Source organism: Cyprinus carpio, chromosome B3 (genome assembly GCF_018340385.1).
Source record: "Cyprinus carpio isolate SPL01 chromosome B3, ASM1834038v1, whole genome shotgun sequence".
Lineage (NCBI taxonomy): Eukaryota > Metazoa > Chordata > Actinopteri > Cypriniformes > Cyprinidae > Cyprinus > Cyprinus carpio.
Genome location: NC_056599.1, coordinates 21,998,288 through 22,016,454, shown reverse-complemented (window position 1 = coordinate 22,016,454; position 18,167 = coordinate 21,998,288).

Here is an 18,167-nt window from a genome sequence, read left to right as displayed (position 1 = left end):
TACAGTATAAATATACAGTTATAGTATTTTCTTACTTAGGAACATACATCACACAGAATCTCTCTCGCTCTCTCTATCTTCGAGCGATCATCTATCTAGATATATAGATCAAAACTGGAGGGCACCCTTTAATAGATAGCTAGAAGATAGATTAGATAGATGATAGAGCGATAGATACATAGAGTAGATGAAAATTATGTATAATCTTTGTGTTTTCAAACAATCATGTTAATTACGTTTAAACAGCTAGTAAGTATTTGTAACTATAATTTCGCGTCTGGCTGTAAAGTATCATCAATTGCTTCGAACGGCCCACTGTTTTCCAGATAAAACTTAATGCTGTAAAGCAGATATTAATGGTATGCATTTTGTGAACTTATTACTTTTGATGGAATTCTTGTGCCATGTCAGCTTTGACATATGAACTGTCACGAAGACCTTGTTTTTTATCAGATTTCTTACATTGTATCAGAAAGAAGATTGTTTGTTCTAAAGTTTTGATTTAGTTTGATTTCCTTTTTGAGTTTACAAACGCTACTCATTGTTTAACGTTAGTATTTCCACTTTAATGGCAAACAGAAGGATATTAGTCAGGTTTGAAATGCATGCATATTTCAAAAATTTTAATGTTAATTTTCATAAGAGCCTGAATTAAAAACTCATTTGAAAGAAAAAATCTTAGACGGACTTAGAGGTTTTGCAGCTTAGCACTTAAAGCATTTAGTCTTGTAGAACTTAAACATTAAGGGCATACATGCTCGTGGGAACAAGTAGATTCTAGTCCAAGTTTCAAATAGAGCTATAGAGCTAGCAAATCTGTAAACGCCTTTTAATGTTTTTTTATAGTTTGTTTTATTGTTTTTTTCTAATAAGACAAAAATCTCTTAATCATTTGGGTCATATGTTTTCTACTGATAATTATGCCTTGAGTCTGCGAATACAAAATACTGTAAAGTAAATGTCAGTGCAGATCAATGCAGTCATCCCACACTTACACTGTGAATAACTCTCTTATTGTGTCTGTTACTGACTATTGGAAATCAGTCAAATGTTATGTGATTGTAATTTATCCCCATTAAAAATTAGTCAAACGTATATTTTTATGTTTTTTTAAAGGTGCTTAAATGGGCTTTAGTGGTGTACCAATTAAACGTAAATTTGCTTTTAACATTCTCGTGCTTGCTTTTCTATTCTCAGTCTTTCCCAGTGGCCGGCTGTAATGCCCCTGTACCCTTTTGAAGTAGCATTTTGATTCCTAGGTTGGCAAGGTCGTAGTCTCCTTACAAAGCCATTATATGGCAATAGCTGCGGTCGATGAGGATCAGGTTGTAATCTTCAGTCAGAGCAGGGGGAGGAGGGGGGTGGGGTGTTTGGTGCTTGGACTCTTTAAAAGGTCTCTGCTCTCTGCTTAAATCTAACTGGAGCTAAATCCAGCACATCATCTTAGTTTTAGCCACACCGCGCATTGTATACATTGAAGCGCTGCTGTGTTCAGAACAGAATCTGTGGGCAAGCAAGCTTTACTTGCCATGCACAGGCCTGTGGAATTTAACAGATTACATAACAACTAATGTAATTTTCTATGTGTCCATTACTACAACTCTTACAAAAGGAGGGTCTGTAGTGGTATCATTGGTTGCATTCTTGAAGAAACCTTTAACATATATCCATGGAACCCTTCTCCTCCACTAAAAGTTCTTTGTAGTGGAGAAAGGGTTCTTTAGGATGTTTAAATTGTAACGAAATGAAAAACAAAAACAACAAGGAACCTTGGAATCCGTATGTTTATAAACCAAGGTTGTGTAGAACCACAAGTTTAAGCAGATATTTAACCTATTAAAAGCTCGAACCCAGGTTATGTGTTCATCATGATGCTTAGACATAGCCATCAAATGTCATGGAGGCATAAAATCTCATAATATTTTAAAAGGATGGTAAGATCTCATCAAACGGACAGCAGTGACCGAATAAATTTTACAGGAAAAGAAAGTATTTCATGATTTCCACAAAATGTAAAATTTGACCCAAGCAATTGGACAAGACTACAACTAAGATGTTTGTTTTTAAACTATGCAGACTGAACCGAGAATGACAGGTGGAGTGCATGCTGGAGTTCTGGTTTAATGAGTGCGGAGGAGTGATATGTTCAAACAACTTCTGGTCTGATTGCTATAACTGAAAAGTAGTGGTCCAGAGTCAAGCAATACAGGCCATACACATTCCGCTGTTCCCCTCAGAGTAGAAAGAGAAGGATGAAGATAAAAAGAGAAGGAGTGAAGATGATCAGAGGACAACTTGATATCTCAAAGGCATGTCTGCATACATAGCCAACTTTCAGCCACAGTGCAATGATAACAATTCTATGCTAACCCCCCCACCCCCCCTCGATTCCACCGCGCCCCTCGCCCATAGCATCTCACTGTTCAATGTTTTATAGTGCATAGTGAATAGATCAAGCTTTAAATGGAGTTGGAAGAAGAAAAAACGTTCATTCATTCTTTCCCCCCCAAAGCTCAGGAAGTTCCCACTTATGTTCAAGTATCAGCTTATAGTCTCAGCTGTTTATCCTGAAAACTTCCAAATGAGAACAAGTGTTGCATGCATTAGAAGTGTAGTGCTATAACATAAAACAATCTATATCGATAATAGTCAAAAGATTAGATGGATGTTATATGCATGAAATCTCTGTTTGATGGAGACTGTTGGCAAATATTACTGTAAGTTGATACATCATGAGATTATGAAACGCGGTATGTGACATAACGGGCCTCTTAATAAACATGAACACTGGAAAGCAAGAGGCTCATAGCCCACCATTTCATGAGATGTATATCTAAGAGAAACATGGGAGAAATGCTTTACAATGTGTTTAATCTGAGATGAATCATTATTTTGTACAGGGTATACTCCTCTACCTAATTGTTTTTTATTTCCATAACTATTGCTATTGCTATTGTTAACTTTAAATACTGTGAATATAGTTAAATATGGATTATTAGAATTATAATGTTATATTTGTTTTTATTTCAACTTTATTATTTTAAGTAGTTTTTCATAAAAACGTATAAAAAGTACTGTTTAATATGTATAGCATGACCACGTATCCTGTGGCCACCGAATTAAATTACTGTTAACAAATTCAACCTTAGTGTAAACCTTGATATTAGTGCACTTTTATTTCTTCCTCTAGTGCCACAACCATCATCAACCAACCCACTGTGTCTGCCACGCTGCGTTTTATCAATCACCTCAGCACTCATAAGTGCGGGTGACACTCGTCAAGCACGAGTGTAGTCTGCCCAGCGCGTGGGCTCAGCATCTGCCGACTGCAGGCTGGGCGGCGCGCGGCGCACACACTGGCCGTTTGCTACTCAGAGCCACGGGCCACGTGCCGGGTGTGCTGTGTGGCTCGGACGGGCCCCTGAGGGCGACCCCGCTAGCGGGCATCGGAGATTGCAGCCCGAATCCGCCACTCGCCAGGTCAGGCCTCCGGAGCGCAGCACGCCCGGCGCGCGAGCGCGCCCGACTCAGCTGTATATAGATACTGCGATAGATAGAATTGGGGTGGGGGGGGGCTGGGGCTGTAATGCTGGCTGGGCTGGAGTGGGTTATTGATGGGGATTCAAGTGGTGCACTGTGCCAGGGGAAGGTCACATTACCCTGGACTGTGGTAGAGCAAGGTTTGTTTAAATAGAGAGGACTCACACCCCACCCAGCCCTCAGAATGGCAAGCAGAGCAGAGAGTTATATGTTGGGACACATGAGACAGGGCGAAGATACTAACAGTCGGAAGGCACTCGTTACTGCCACATCCCAAGATTGACAGACGACGGGTCCAAAAAATAAAAAGTGGAGATCTGATCAATACCAGTAGTTTGTGTGTGTGTTTCCATGCACGTAAGAACGCGGTTCCATGTATGGTGTAGATAGGTATGCGATTTTCATTGACAACCTACAGAGACTTCAATAACTTACTAGACTGTCACGAAACCCACAACCTATCTATGTAACGAAAGAGATGCTTGAGAATGGTCGCGCATGGTATGCAATAGAAAATCATAATCTCTTGTGTTACGTTTAGTCATCTACATGAACGCACTTAGGTAAGAGAAAGAATGGAATAATTCTGCAGATGTTTGTGATAAATCAGTATCCATCATTCTCATCTGGTTTTATTCAACAATATCCTTCTCCTTTGCTCATCATCTTGTTATAGATCTTATCAACCGCAGCCCCTTTTCCTCCACCCTCTGCTCTCTCGAGATATGGTCTATCCTTTTCTTGAACCCCTCCTCCGGCCCGCCTGCCGTCCTCTAAAGTTATCATGGCGTAGGCCCGCCGACCTTTCTATCATCATCTCACACATTCAGACATAAAGTGCACGCCCGTGGGTTGTGTGTATGGGAGCCAGCACTTGGCCCCTGTCACTCATTATGCCCTAGGCCCTTCGCCCCCATCTCCTTTTAACCCCGAGTTTGTCCTGTCTGTCTGTCTCTGCACCACTAGTGAAGGAGTCCGTGCTGCAGGACACCCTACCTGCCCACACAACACGGCTCTTCGTAGTCCTTCAGTGCTAAATCAATCGCAAAGGGAACATTTTTTTGTCAAATTTTTTAACCGAAATCTACAGAAACACACAAGCTGTGCGAAGGGAGTCTTGTGTTCGTCTGTCATTTGGGCACAAGTGCGCAAACTATTGGAATACTTTGGACCTCCTGACTTGTCACCTGTTCTACCACCTCGCCATAGCCTGGGTCTGGTGCGATCGAGTGTGAGTGGTGATTGTGAGCGTGTGTGGTTTAAGAGGATCTAGGTTGGTGTCCACGTTGGGTTTTGGTTGGACAGGTTGCAAACGTGCAGGGCGTTGCACCTTGTGGTTCCTCTGTTTCGGATTGTACTGCTCTGATCAACCTGGCTAACTCTGAGAAGCTTGCTGCTGGGCCTCTTGTTGGGCCCTGCTTTGCTCCTTCCAGGACACGCTGGAGCCCTGCAGCCTCCTTTCAAAGCCCAGGATCTGCCATTCATCCCGTGAGGAAGGGTCCTGATGCCCTGATGATGAGTAACGATGATGAACGACTATGATGATGAGATGATGACGACGACGATGATGATGATGATGACTGACGATGCTGTGATGATGGACTATGATGGATGATGATGACGATGATGACGACGACGACGATGCTGGATGACGATGAGAATGAGGATTATTGTGTTGATGATGGTGATCATGACTAAATCATAGTGATGATGATGATGATGATGATGACGACGACAGGCCATTCTTCTGTATGTTACATATTTAGATGAGGATGTGATTGGATGACGACGACGCGGATGACGATGGATGATGAGAAGGACAGACCGACGCCGCTGATGATGATTCCGGAGATGATGGACGATGACGCTGATGATGATGATGTGAACGACGGAAGATGATGATGCGCCGACGACGACCACGACGATGATATGAATGATGAGACCTGAGCGTACGTAAAGTTGCTCTTCAAAGTGCTATTTAACTGCCCTAGTAATTAGAAAAATCAATGACGCCCCTCTCTTAAGCCCTTCAATAAGTATTTCCCCAAAATTCGGGAAAGCGAGGGTAGGAGCTAAGGGGGCCCTTTTGGCCATCTTCCCACTGTGCTTCACCGCAGCTATGCATCAGAACGTTTGCTCTTGGCCTGCTACACGTTGCGTCCCAATCAGTCGGTCGTGTTATCCAATAGCAGATCACTCAGAGCTTAGCCAAAGCCCCAACTCCTCCCCCTCTCCAGCTGTCAATGCACCCTGTCTGACGTCTTTGACCTCTCTCTGTCTTCTCTTGCCCTGCCTAAAGTAGAGCGATTAGTTCTGTGGGGCCCTATGAAGGCCGCACTGGTTCAAAGTCCTGATCGGGCAGTACAGTACAGTTGATGATGAACTGAGGGGACTTTAAGAGAGAGAAAAGAAGAAAAACAACACCCAGCGCTGCCGTCTGAGCCCAAGGCCCTCACTCTGGACAAATAGATCAGATCGTTCACTGTGATTTTTGGCTCGGGTTTTGAAAAAAGCGGGTTCCACCCTTTCCTTCATTCCCTCCTAGTTGTCCTGTTGTGAAGTTTGGAATATGCTGCAAAGGGGTGTCGGGGCACCGTGGGAAACTACAGAGAAAGAAAGAGAGACAGGCAGATTTGTGGGGAAATATACCATGGAAAGAGATCACCATGGAGTAGTAGCGAACAGAAAGAGGAAGAGAGAGAGAGAGAGCGACAGGAGGATGCTGGATGGTTGTGGGGAGTATAGGAAGGCAAGACCTGATTGGACAGATCGGTTCCAGATTCTCCTCTCTTTTCCCTAAATCTCCCAAATCTCATTCTTTCTCTGTAGGAATTCTCCATAACAGAAGTGACATTGTACACCACCCTGATCGGTCTAACTTGTAAAGTCATTGTGTGATGTTTAAAATGAGCTATATGGGTTTATAAAAGTTACATGATGGTATCTCGATTTAGGCTAATATCTATTTAGGTTCATTATACTGACCAGAAAGGATTCTCATTTTCGTCTAATAGTTGCCAAAAACAAAAAAAAAAAACATTCACCACCCCTCTCAGTGCTTGTAACAGTACAGTTTAGTTTTTTTTTCTCTTTTGCAATGTAAAAAAAATTAGTAAAATAGACAACTGGAAACTACGGTGAGCAGTCCAGGGACAATATTTTGGTTTTAATGAAGTGTTCAAAGGATAAAACTAGGGATGCAAGCAGCACAAGATGTCAGCGCGAGAGGTAGCAAAAGAGAGAGCAATTCATTCCTTCAGAAGTAAACATATTCAGGTTGATAACATTACAGGAAGTATCACAAGGGAACAGGCAGAGCAACTAATATCAGGAGACGCAAAATAGAAACTGGTGTAGACTTGAATCCGTTTTCTGGTGTAAAATCATTTTAGATTTTTTTTTTCTTTTCCTGGTGTGTTGTTTGTTCATTCTCGGGGTTTGTGTAAATATATGCTGTGGTCCTCACATGGAAGCAGCAACAAATGGTGTTTTGGTACAAAGCACCCCATCCGTTAACCACCACTCGGACAACAAATCAATCAGAAGAGCCTGTGTGGCACCGTGTAATTTCTGTTACCTCTATTATGTACCGTGAAAGGAAGCCACATGTTTTAAGCGGTATTAATGGCCATGGGTGGGCAAATATTGCCAATCACTAGTTTAGCGAGAGGCATACGTAACAGAATCGATTAGAAATTTTATAAGTGTGGAGACCCAACCAGTGTACTGTATTAACAAAGAAACCTAAATGCATTTTAAAATAGAATATTGTCATATTGTAGGATCTTAATATAACATATAGTATAAACCCGGGAGGGATTTATTTCTTGAAAAATATACAATAAGTGGGTATACTTTGTGTTACATGGTAGTTGTACTTGTTGTCCACCGGTTTTGTGTTTGTGCTATTTGAAGTGTTTAATTTTCATATATAGAGACAGATAATAGAGATAATAGATAGAGAATAGATAGATAGATAATGATGATAGAGACAGTTACTCACAAACATTGTGGTGAGCTTGTATATGTGCAAGTGGGGAATGTGAGAAAGAAGAAAAACGTGGTGTTCACGTGAGTAAGACGAACTCATGCTGTTCCTCTATCACAATTTCCCATCCCACTTTTTTTTTAACATACAGCAGATCAATACTAAGAAAAAATTAAAAAAAACACAGCTGACAATAATCGTTTCAGATGATGACGATGCGATGATTATCATGAAGGATCATTTGTTTTTCCCATGTGTGCCCACTGCTGAGGTAGGATCCTCTGAGCTCTAGTAAGAAAGTGCACTATTCATTATGGCCTTCAAACCACTGCTTGCTTTGAAATTGGCCAGAATCCATAATTTTCCCCTTTCTCTCTCCCCTCAGCACTGTGACAGCTGTGGAGACTGTCCATGCAAAAAATAGGGAGATCCACTCTGAACCCACTGCGATTATCTGTGTGGTGAGACCAACGCCAACAAAACCAAACATTTCCTACACCCTACACCCCTACAATATCGTTTTACTAAATACCTCAAGTACAAAAAAAGCAACAGAAGTTCAGAAAAGACCCGCAGTGCCACCCTGTCGCTGAATCATACATTCCATGATTACATTGGACTTCATTTTCTAGGCTTTACAATCACTTAAACATTTAAAAAGTCCTTGAATTTAACATTTAGGACTTTTATGTTGAATCTGATAGTCCAGTCCCATTGTTCTTAAAAAATGGTAGTAATGAATTACTTAATGTAATGAGTGATTGTAATTTCAATTAACCAGAATGAGTCCCATATTTTTCAGTTGAATCCTGTTATCATAGGACAACCGCCCCCCCCCTCCCCCCACCCATACATAAAAATTTGCATTGCTGAAATTTTAAAGTCCTCAAGTTTCTTCTCCAAACTCAAGGTATATAAATTATGATAACATAAGAGTTTTATCTAACAACAAAACAACCCAACACCTGGCCCCAAAACTAGTGCCTACTGAGTGATTAATGAATTTCGATGTTATACTTTCTTGTATGAATTCTGTTTTAGTATCTGGTCCCTTTGTTCTACTTAATACTGTTTTAGGCCTTTTTCTCTAAGCATGACACGTGCTTACAGTGCTCAATAAAATGCATTTTTCTTTGAAAAGAAATTTGTAGTTGATTTACCCAACTTCAGTTTGATGTAAGAGAAAAAAAATCTAAAAGATGTTAATATATTGCACTTACTGTAGCTGTTGAGTGAAGCTAGAGGCCCTTCGCTGTGTTTGTGCAGACAGGACAGATAAGTGTGCTTAAGACATAATGACTTGCATTAGTCACAAGCATGTGGGGGTCCAGGCCAGTAAACAGTAAATGTTTAAAATGCAAATTACATGGTTGTCTGAAGCTATACATGGCTAAAGTATAGGGGTGTTCCTTTTTTCCTAAGCAAAACCACATGCAGATATTTACACAAACAATTACTTAAAAAATCATTGCATGAAATTATCACGACACTTTTAACTATCTTTTGTCTCTTCAGGACTGTGGAAAGTGCTACATGTGTCCTGTTTGTGAGACCGTCTGCAAGCCAGGTAATAGAACACACAACAACAATTTCATACATGTATTATTTGTTTAGATTGGTGGGACAGTTCAAAGTCTGATGAACTAATAATTACACTTTTTTTAAAAGGTGCTTTGTTGACTCTGTTCTGGATCCCTCTAGAGTAAGATTAATATTCATGCAATTAAACCTGCCATATTAATTGTTGTACTAGATAGTCATATAATGATAATCCTTTTCTATTCTTTTTCAGGAATGTCGCAGACGTCTTGAAATGATGATGAGATGATGACGACGAAACTAAATCCATTCATCCCCAGCACGTGGCCAAAGAGGAACGTGCAATTGGGCGTTGCGTTGTCACAGATTAGGATTTAATTGTAGCGTTAATGTTTCTTGTCGTTAAGTTATTTTTCCTTCTCACTTTTTAATGTTACCACATTCACACGCTACAAGTCCGCGTCAAAAAATACATATACAGGAACGTAAGTAATTTTCATTAGGGCTACCTTAAATGAAATGTATTTAATTGAACAACAGTTCCCTTTTTAAACAGGCTAGGTTCATTCACATCAGGTATATGATATGAAAAGTAATTGCAATACCTAATTGGTGTTGTTTTGAGGACCACTTATGGAGTACCATGAGGGAGGCAACGTTTATTTACTGTGTGTACGTTATAAGACTCTGTAAAAATACTTTCAAAAACACCTACATTATATCCGTGGTAGACAGAGTATAATTGTCTGTGAGGAAGGTCCATTACTGTCTCTGTTGACTAGTGTATAATGTGTTTTCATTTTTGCTGTCATTTTCCTTCGCGAACGAACAGGATTTGTGATAATGAAAGATGGGCTAAGGGGCTGTTAATACAAAAAAACGAAAACTGTTGTCAGCCGCTTTACTCACCATCATGTTTTGTTTCAATGTCATATAGATTTTCTTTCTCTAAAGCAGAACAACAAAGGGAAATGTCTGAACTAGCAGGAGCTGGCCTTAGATTGTTGATGTCCAATACAGAAAAGGTCTGATAATAAGAAACAGAAACTGGCCCACAGTAAACTATTCATACTACATAATATATTGTATTAGCGCTCTCTACAGGTATCATGATTGGTCAAGACTCAGATAGATGTTAAACTGTTGGTTCTCACAACAAATGTGAGCACGAGCTCATGGCCATCTACTCTATCGGTATCAAACTTTAGACAATTAGCAACAGTGTAGTAAAAGTGGCCTTGGGAGCAATAACACTAAATTATTAAAGCATCTAAGAGAACACAAAGCTTGGGAGGGTGTAAGGTAAACAAAAAGAGACATAATATGTTTGCCCTTGTAGTATGCAGAAAGAGGGGGACTAATGATGTATATACTAATTATGACATAGAAATCGAGTCTTAAAAAAAAAGGTGAAAGACACTATAACTAGATTATCGTCTGCACACCAACAGACGACAAAGGCCTGTTTTGAAGCAGTTACATCATCTGCCACTTAAATGCCCGCGCTCTTTAAAACACTGGGGTGTATTCTGATTAGCTGTCAATATTTTTTAAAATCGTTCATGTCAACATGGAAGAGAAAAAGCCATTCTTAAAGGGGTCATAGATGCGATTTCAAAATTTTCCTTTCTCTTTGGAGTGTTACCAGCTCTTGGTGCATAACACGAAAATCGGCAAAGGTGCAAAGACTAAAGTCGCAAATGCAAAGAGATAGTCCTTTATAAAAAGTTAAGACTCCGTCCACACACCGTACAAAGTCTCGGTCTAACACCCCCCCACCTTTCTACGTTGGCGATAGTGGGAAGATTTGCATAACGCCGCACAGATGTTCACACAAGGAAAAGAAGGCGTAACGTTGCCATGCAGCGCAGCTGCCCATGTTGTGGAGCTCGCCTGTGGTTTTCGTTGAAGTGAAACTTTTGCTTTGGGCCGTCCAAAGAGGACAATGACTAGAAAGCAGTGTGTTGAAGTTGTATTACAAACACTGTGTTCAGAAACAGCCCAACCCAAAATATTTCTGATGTGTGGCTGTGCATTTTCTGGAGGATGAAGGACGGTTTCCAGAAACTAGTAGCCGCCAATGCATCTGTGGCACAATGGTTTGTGGCTAATAAAGATTGGCAGTTATAAACTTTGCAAGGAACAGTCTGTCCGCTTCTTGCCTGTACAGCCTGTAAGTAACGTTTTTTTATATTTTAATAAATTTGGCCAATGAATGCTTCAAATGCGAGTTTTGACCAGTAGGAAACAGGTGGTGTTTGTTGTTCTCATGATCAACAATTGCAGACATGATTGTATGTTTATGAAAGAAATCCATCTGCATCAGCCGCTGCAATCTATATGAAGCGACAGGGACCTTTTGTAAAGCAAAGAAAACAAAACATAACGACTTATTCAACCACAAAAAACAAATCCTTGTCAACCGTTCCTCTGTTGTCTCTCCATCTCACCGTTATGCTTCGGATGCTCTTCTGTATCATCCGCGGACCACAAGGTGATGCTGCTGTTTCTATGTGTATTTAGCTTTGATTTAAAGAAAACAGTGCATCCTTGTGGCAAGATGGAGTGGCACTCTAATGGCACATGGACTATTTTGACGACTCTTCCATACCTTTCCTGGCACTTGACACTGTTATTTACTTGGCATACTATGGGTCAGTCACAGGCCTCCCGGTTTTCTCCAAATATTTAAACTGTGTCCGAAGACGAACAGAGCTTTCATGGGAGGGGAACAGCACATGGGGGGGTAAATGCGTAATAGACAAAATGTTCATTTTGGGGGGGAGTAGCCCTTTAAGTTCATTCGGTTATAAACGTGCCTTACACTCCCCTATGAACGCGAAATAAACCAATATCCCAAGTTATTCAGTTACATTGACTGAACTTGCTAAAAGAGAAAACGCATGATGGGATGGGGACGAGCAGAGCGATGGTCTGAGTCTATATCTGGCCGGGACAGAATCACGTATTGTGAGGGGCATAAACATTTCCATAACACGCTTGAAGTATTCGGCCAATCAGACCCGCACTGGATGCTGACCAATCACAGCACACCCTTGATTTTCAGACCGAGAGCCTTGTAAAAAGTGGACGCGTTTCAGAAGGCGGGGCATAGAGGAGAAATAATGTGTTTTTTAACCTTAAACCGCATAAACACATTGCATTACACTAAATACACTAAATAACGTCCTTTTTAGCAGATTCATATGACCCCTTTAAAAAATTTAAAGGACATCATTCTTCTGTGTCTTTATCGATTTTATATATTAAAATTAGAATGATTATTATTATTTTTTTTTTTAGTTTTAGTTATTGTTATAGCTTTTGTCTTTGACATGAACAGACTTTAGTCGTTGTCCTCGGCGTAACGTTACATTGGCTTTAACATTTCTATGGTCACCAGACCCGGTCCTGGAGGACATGTGTGTTGAGGCAAGCAGGAAGCTAAACTTGCATTGTGGCCGAAACAGACTGTGCAGCTTTGGCATGTTACCCACGCTAGCTGACAGAGGGGCGAGGCGAACTGTAATCTGAAATTTATGAAGAACAGGAGTGGAGCCAAAAAAAGGTTCTTTCCGGTTCAGGACAATAAGAGGTAAACGCACTTCATGTGCTATTCCCGCACGTTCAAAATGCTATTCCTCATTATATAGCAAATGGGTTTGATATTCTGAGTAGCTTCCGGCTTATTGTTGTAATATGTGAATCTGTTATGGCTTGTTCACTAAGCAATTATCCAGCAATGGCATACGTGTAGGTATGTATACTGTGTGCTATAATCCACGTTCACCAATAGCCTAAAAACAAACATTTTGTTCTGTAAAGGACAAGCATGACGTCGAACACGGGAAAAAAACTGCATCCGCAGGAGCCGTGTACCCTTATCACGAGATAGAAGAAAGGACCAACCGTGATGTAATTCCTGCGGTCTTATGTATGCATGTTTGTCATAAGATGATTGAAATGTGATTACCAAATGTCAAATTGTGCATCTCACTTCATATTTCCAGCCTCTTCTTGGTTACGGGACACAAAGTGTGGCTTTTTGGGGAAGGACGGCGATCAAAGATTTTGACTGCTGCTGTCTCTCCTTTGCAGCCCTGCAGGCGACCCCGTCGTCACGTACGAGAAACACGTGCACTCATAGAAATGGTTTAATGCTGAAATTGTCTGCATGCGGTCTTAAGTGCGTTATACTGAGTGTTTACTGGACCATATTGCGTCTCAGCTGCTTGGAGACTGGAGTTAATGTTGGTGGTGTTTATTATTTGTTTACTGCAGTGCCAGATGATACGTTGTATGAAAAAAGAAGCCATCCTGCAATACATCCTTCACCATTAAAACAGAAAATTGCCAAGGAACAATGAAAGTTTAAGCACTTTTTACAGATGTATTTTGCTCTGAATGTTGATGCCCTTCTCTGTTTGTCTAACACAAACACACGACATGTTTAAAAACTCAGGGCATATGAGAAGCAGAAACAGGCTCTGAAGGAGTGAAGGTCCAGCTGGAGTCCAAGTCTGGAGGAGCGAGAGAGAGCTGAGAAGTATTCAAACAGACGAGAGGAAACAACATTGTCTCCACAGCCAATCCACCCCTTTAACCTCAGGTATGAGAAACCAGACAGGGCGGTTTTCAAACTTGAGCCACAACACAATTGAGATTCCTGCTCGATTATGTGTTGTAATGCCTCCTGTTTCTGTAAGGAATCTGAGGACGAAGGAAGCCAGAAGAGCTCACAGCCGCGCCTCCAGTTTCTTGACAAAAGGAGCTGTCCAGTTCCTTCTTCGGCTCTTGCCCAGCTTCTGGATCCCCAGCCCCCCTCACACCAGAGGCCAACGCCCACCCTGCTTAAAACAACCAGTAGGTCTCTAGACCTGTCACGTTCCCCTCTTTGCCAGCCACAGTCCACTAACTTTGGGTGCTTCAGTACGTCCAGTGTGTCAGGAAGAGCATTGACCACAAGAGGTTGTGCTTGCCCTGAAATCAGGTTTGCTTGCCAAATTTCTTTTAGTCAGTCAAATGATGCCCTTGATTGGTTCCGTTTGTCCATCGCTCCTCCTTCGTTCCCGGGTCAGTTCTTCTCCACATCTGTGTGTCCAGTAGCTTTTCTTGTGTCATGATTGTCCTCTTTAAAAGTATCTCACATCTGTAGGAGGGCACTCAGTTTAAGAAATACACCTCGCGAATATACCGGAAACTCTTCTGCATCATCTATTTATCATTAAAACTGTTTTTCCTTCTCTCCTGCTGTTTCAGTTCAAAGACAGTGTTGTGTCCCCATGTCGAGGACGTCCTTTAAAGATGAGGTGATTTGATTTCAGTGCGACTTCACTCCACTGGGACTCCAGTCCTGGACAGATGGCCCTCCTCACGACCGCCAAGTAAGAAGGCTTCATTGTTGAGTTTTTTTTCCTTTATGTATGTATTGATTTATTTATTTATGAGCTGTATCTCTCTGTCCATTTACTACGGTCTACAATACCTTTCAAAAAATTGGGGTTGTTAAGATTAGAAAACCAGTAATAAGAAAGGAAACCAACAACAACAAATATTACGAATTTCACCTGGTTTTTATTATACTTTTAACATATGAAAAATGTATTTTATTTTTCCTCATAGCTCCATTTTCAGCAACCTTTACTCCAGTCTTCCAGGGTCACATGATCCTTCAGAAATCATTATAGAGAAGTGATGTAAGAGCCGGTCTGAAAATTTAATGAGTGACAATTCAAATGGGTATTTCAGAGGTTAACACAAATCATGATTAACCAGTTGCTGGTGATAGGGGTTATAAATGTAATTCTGAGGAAAACTGACTGCCTTCAGAACAAGTTTATGATGGTATTTTTTCTTTGCATCTTGCCTCCGTATAATCAAAGTCTATAGCATATCCAAGATGTATAGTTTTGAATGGGGAAAAATGCAGCGCTCAGTAATGGCGCTCCAATCGGGCAGGGAAGCCCCGCCTTCTGAATGAAAAGAGCCAATTCACTAATCAGTAAAGTTAGCACATCAACTGGCAGCTGTGTTAGAAGTCCGTGGTTGCTGTAGCAACTGTCAGCATTCCGAGACGGCGTGCGCTCAGGAAAGGCGCGCATGTGTACTGCAGGTCCAGCCTGAGAAATAATCTTTTTAATTATGCTTATTTGAGCAAAAAGAACATTTATATAGAGCCCTTGTTCCACGAATTACCTGGAACAATCTTGTCCCAATAAACTTTTCCCCCAGGACCTGTTGCTGTCTTGGGTTTCCATCGCGGTGTTAGTAACTGAGAAGATTTAGGCCAATAGGTTTGGTGACGTAGGTCTGTATGCGTTTCTCAATACCAAGTACTCAAATCTGCCACTAATTTTCTTCTGCAAACTGCAGCTTACTTGATAACGTCATTCAGCTCCCTTGGCTTCTTCATCTATCCTCACTGTATTTACAATAAGACGAAATATTGATAGTAGAACAACACTGTCTCTTTTTTTGTTTTCTTTTAACCACATGAATAGCAGCAGAAATGCAATTCAGAGGAATGTACCAACATTACAATGAAAACAAAATATTATATCAAAACACGTATTGCAGTAATTTCTTATTGTGTCTCAAGAAAAAAAAAACGGACCCCATAGTAAGTACCCAGAAGCGTATCTTTCAGATGTTAATCAACTGTTCAGAAACTGTTTTATGTGGTCCTCTCCTCAGGGACAGATACGTGTGTGGCAGTAACCAAAGACCACGCTTGGGAACTCTGTGCCCTGTTGCAGTTCTTAGACCCCCTCGTGAGTTTGACTTGTTAAAAAACTGTTTACCGCCCTCGGCTCGCAATGAAGTGATCTGACTTTATACATTTTCATACTTTATAGGCCGTGCCCCCACTCACTTTGTAGTTTCTCTCGTCTTTTTGTTTCCTGTCTTTCCCTTCAAGTGGAGCCGTAGTCACTATGGAGTGTGTGAGAGAAACTCATACAGAAAGACATGATTGATCCAAGTGGGACTGAGACAAACTGAAAGAGAAAGAATCATACCCTTCAGAGGGTGTGTAATGAGGACAGCCTGCTATAAAGAGTGCCTCAATGTTTTAGCGATGTACAAAGTCGTGTATAATGTCTGTGTTTGCTCGTCGGCAGGTGGACTGGCGTTGCAGGCTCAGGAGTGGACCTCAGCTAAAGCGGCCAGACCCGTTATGCAAGCATAAACAAGAGAGGGATTGGACACCACTTTGACCCTGTAAATATTGTCATTCATTTTTGCTGGTCCTTTTGTTTGTCAGTTGTTTGGTGAGGGGTTAATTAAATGGATGTTGGAAGTTTTGTTTTTTGTTTTTCCCCTTCCCGCTCAAAGATACTTTAATGTCATGTGTACTTTTGTATACAGTAGATGTGCTATTTTTTTTTTTTTTAATAAATCATGTCGTTTTTACACACTTCGAAAATCCACATTTGTCTTATTTTAATAGTTTTAAGAGACCTTTAGGCTTTTTTGGTCATAATGAGGTTTAAGTTCATCATGATCTTCTGCCAGGGTCCCATAGTCAGTTATGAGTGCTGACTTTAATGAAATTCCGTTTTATTCCATGATCTCACTGATGAGAGAGATGACCATCCTGGGCATAACATTTAACAACAAGGACACAGACACAGTTTTCAAAAAAAAAGTGCAAAGGACAAGAATGGATGTTTAGCTGAACAGAAGTGACTGACTATTAAAAAAAATATATATATATATATCTATCTAATATATTATATATATATATATCTATATATATACATATCTATATCTCTATATATAAATATAATAGATACACAGTACAGGTCAAAAGTTTGGAAACATTACTATTTTTTAATGTTTTTGAAAAGAAGTCTCTTCTGCTCATCAAGCCTGCATTTATTTGATCAAAATACAGAAAAAAACAGTAATATTGTGAAATATTATTACAACTTAAAATAATAGTTTTTCTATTTGAATATACTTTAAAAAAAAATAATTTATTCCTGTGATGCAAAGCTGAATTTTTCAGCATCATTACGCCAGCCTTCAGTGTCACATGTAACATCCAGTCGGTATCACATGATCATTTAGAAATCATTCTAATATTCTGATTTATTATGAGTGTTGGAAACAGTTCTGCTGTCTAATATATTTGATGAATAAAAGGTTAAAAAAGAGACTGCATTTATTCAAAATAAAAAAAATTCTAATAATATATATTCTAATAATATATTTTTCTTTACTAATCACTTTTTTTATCAATTTAACACATCCTTGCTGAATAAAAGTATTGATTTTATTTAAAAAAGAAAGAAAAAATTTACTGACCCCAAATTACTGACCAGTAGTGTATATTATTTTATTATTACAAAATATTTATATTTTTAAAAACATAGCTTCTTTTTTTTTTTTTTTTTTTTTTTTTTTTTTATTCATCAAAGTATCCTAAAAAAGTATCACATGTTCTGAAAAATATTAAGCAGCAGAACTGTTTTCCAACTCTGATAATGATCATCATCATATTAAGAATGAATTTCTTAAAGGATCATGTGATAATGATCCTAAAAAATTCAGCTTTGCATCCAAGAAAATAAATGATAATTTAAAGTATAATAAATTTAAAAACATTTATTTTAAATTGTATTAATATATATCACAATATTACCATTTTTTTTTTCTGTGCCTTTTGAATCAAATAAGCTCTCTGAGCTTGGATAGATCAGAAAACACTTCCTTGTATCAAAAACATTAAAAATAATAAATGTTTCCAACTTTGTACCTGTTACTGTGTGTATACCTAGATATCTATATATAAGATATATATATATATATATTATTATCTGTATTGGGTATGTGCTACTGTGATTAACATTAAGACCTCTTATCAGGAATGCAATATGATGTATTTGTGAAAGAAACACTGAAATTAAAGCCCAGTCCCACAATTTAAAAAAACCAACATGGCTTTATAATTAGAGAGATTCACAGAGAGAACAAATGTTCCACCAATACAGTGTCAGTAATCACTTTTGTCTCCTCCCCATCTGTTGAGTTCCCTGCCCCTCTTTCCCTCCCCTCTGGCTTCATCTCTCCTCAGCTATGCCTCGTTTGTAATTGATAT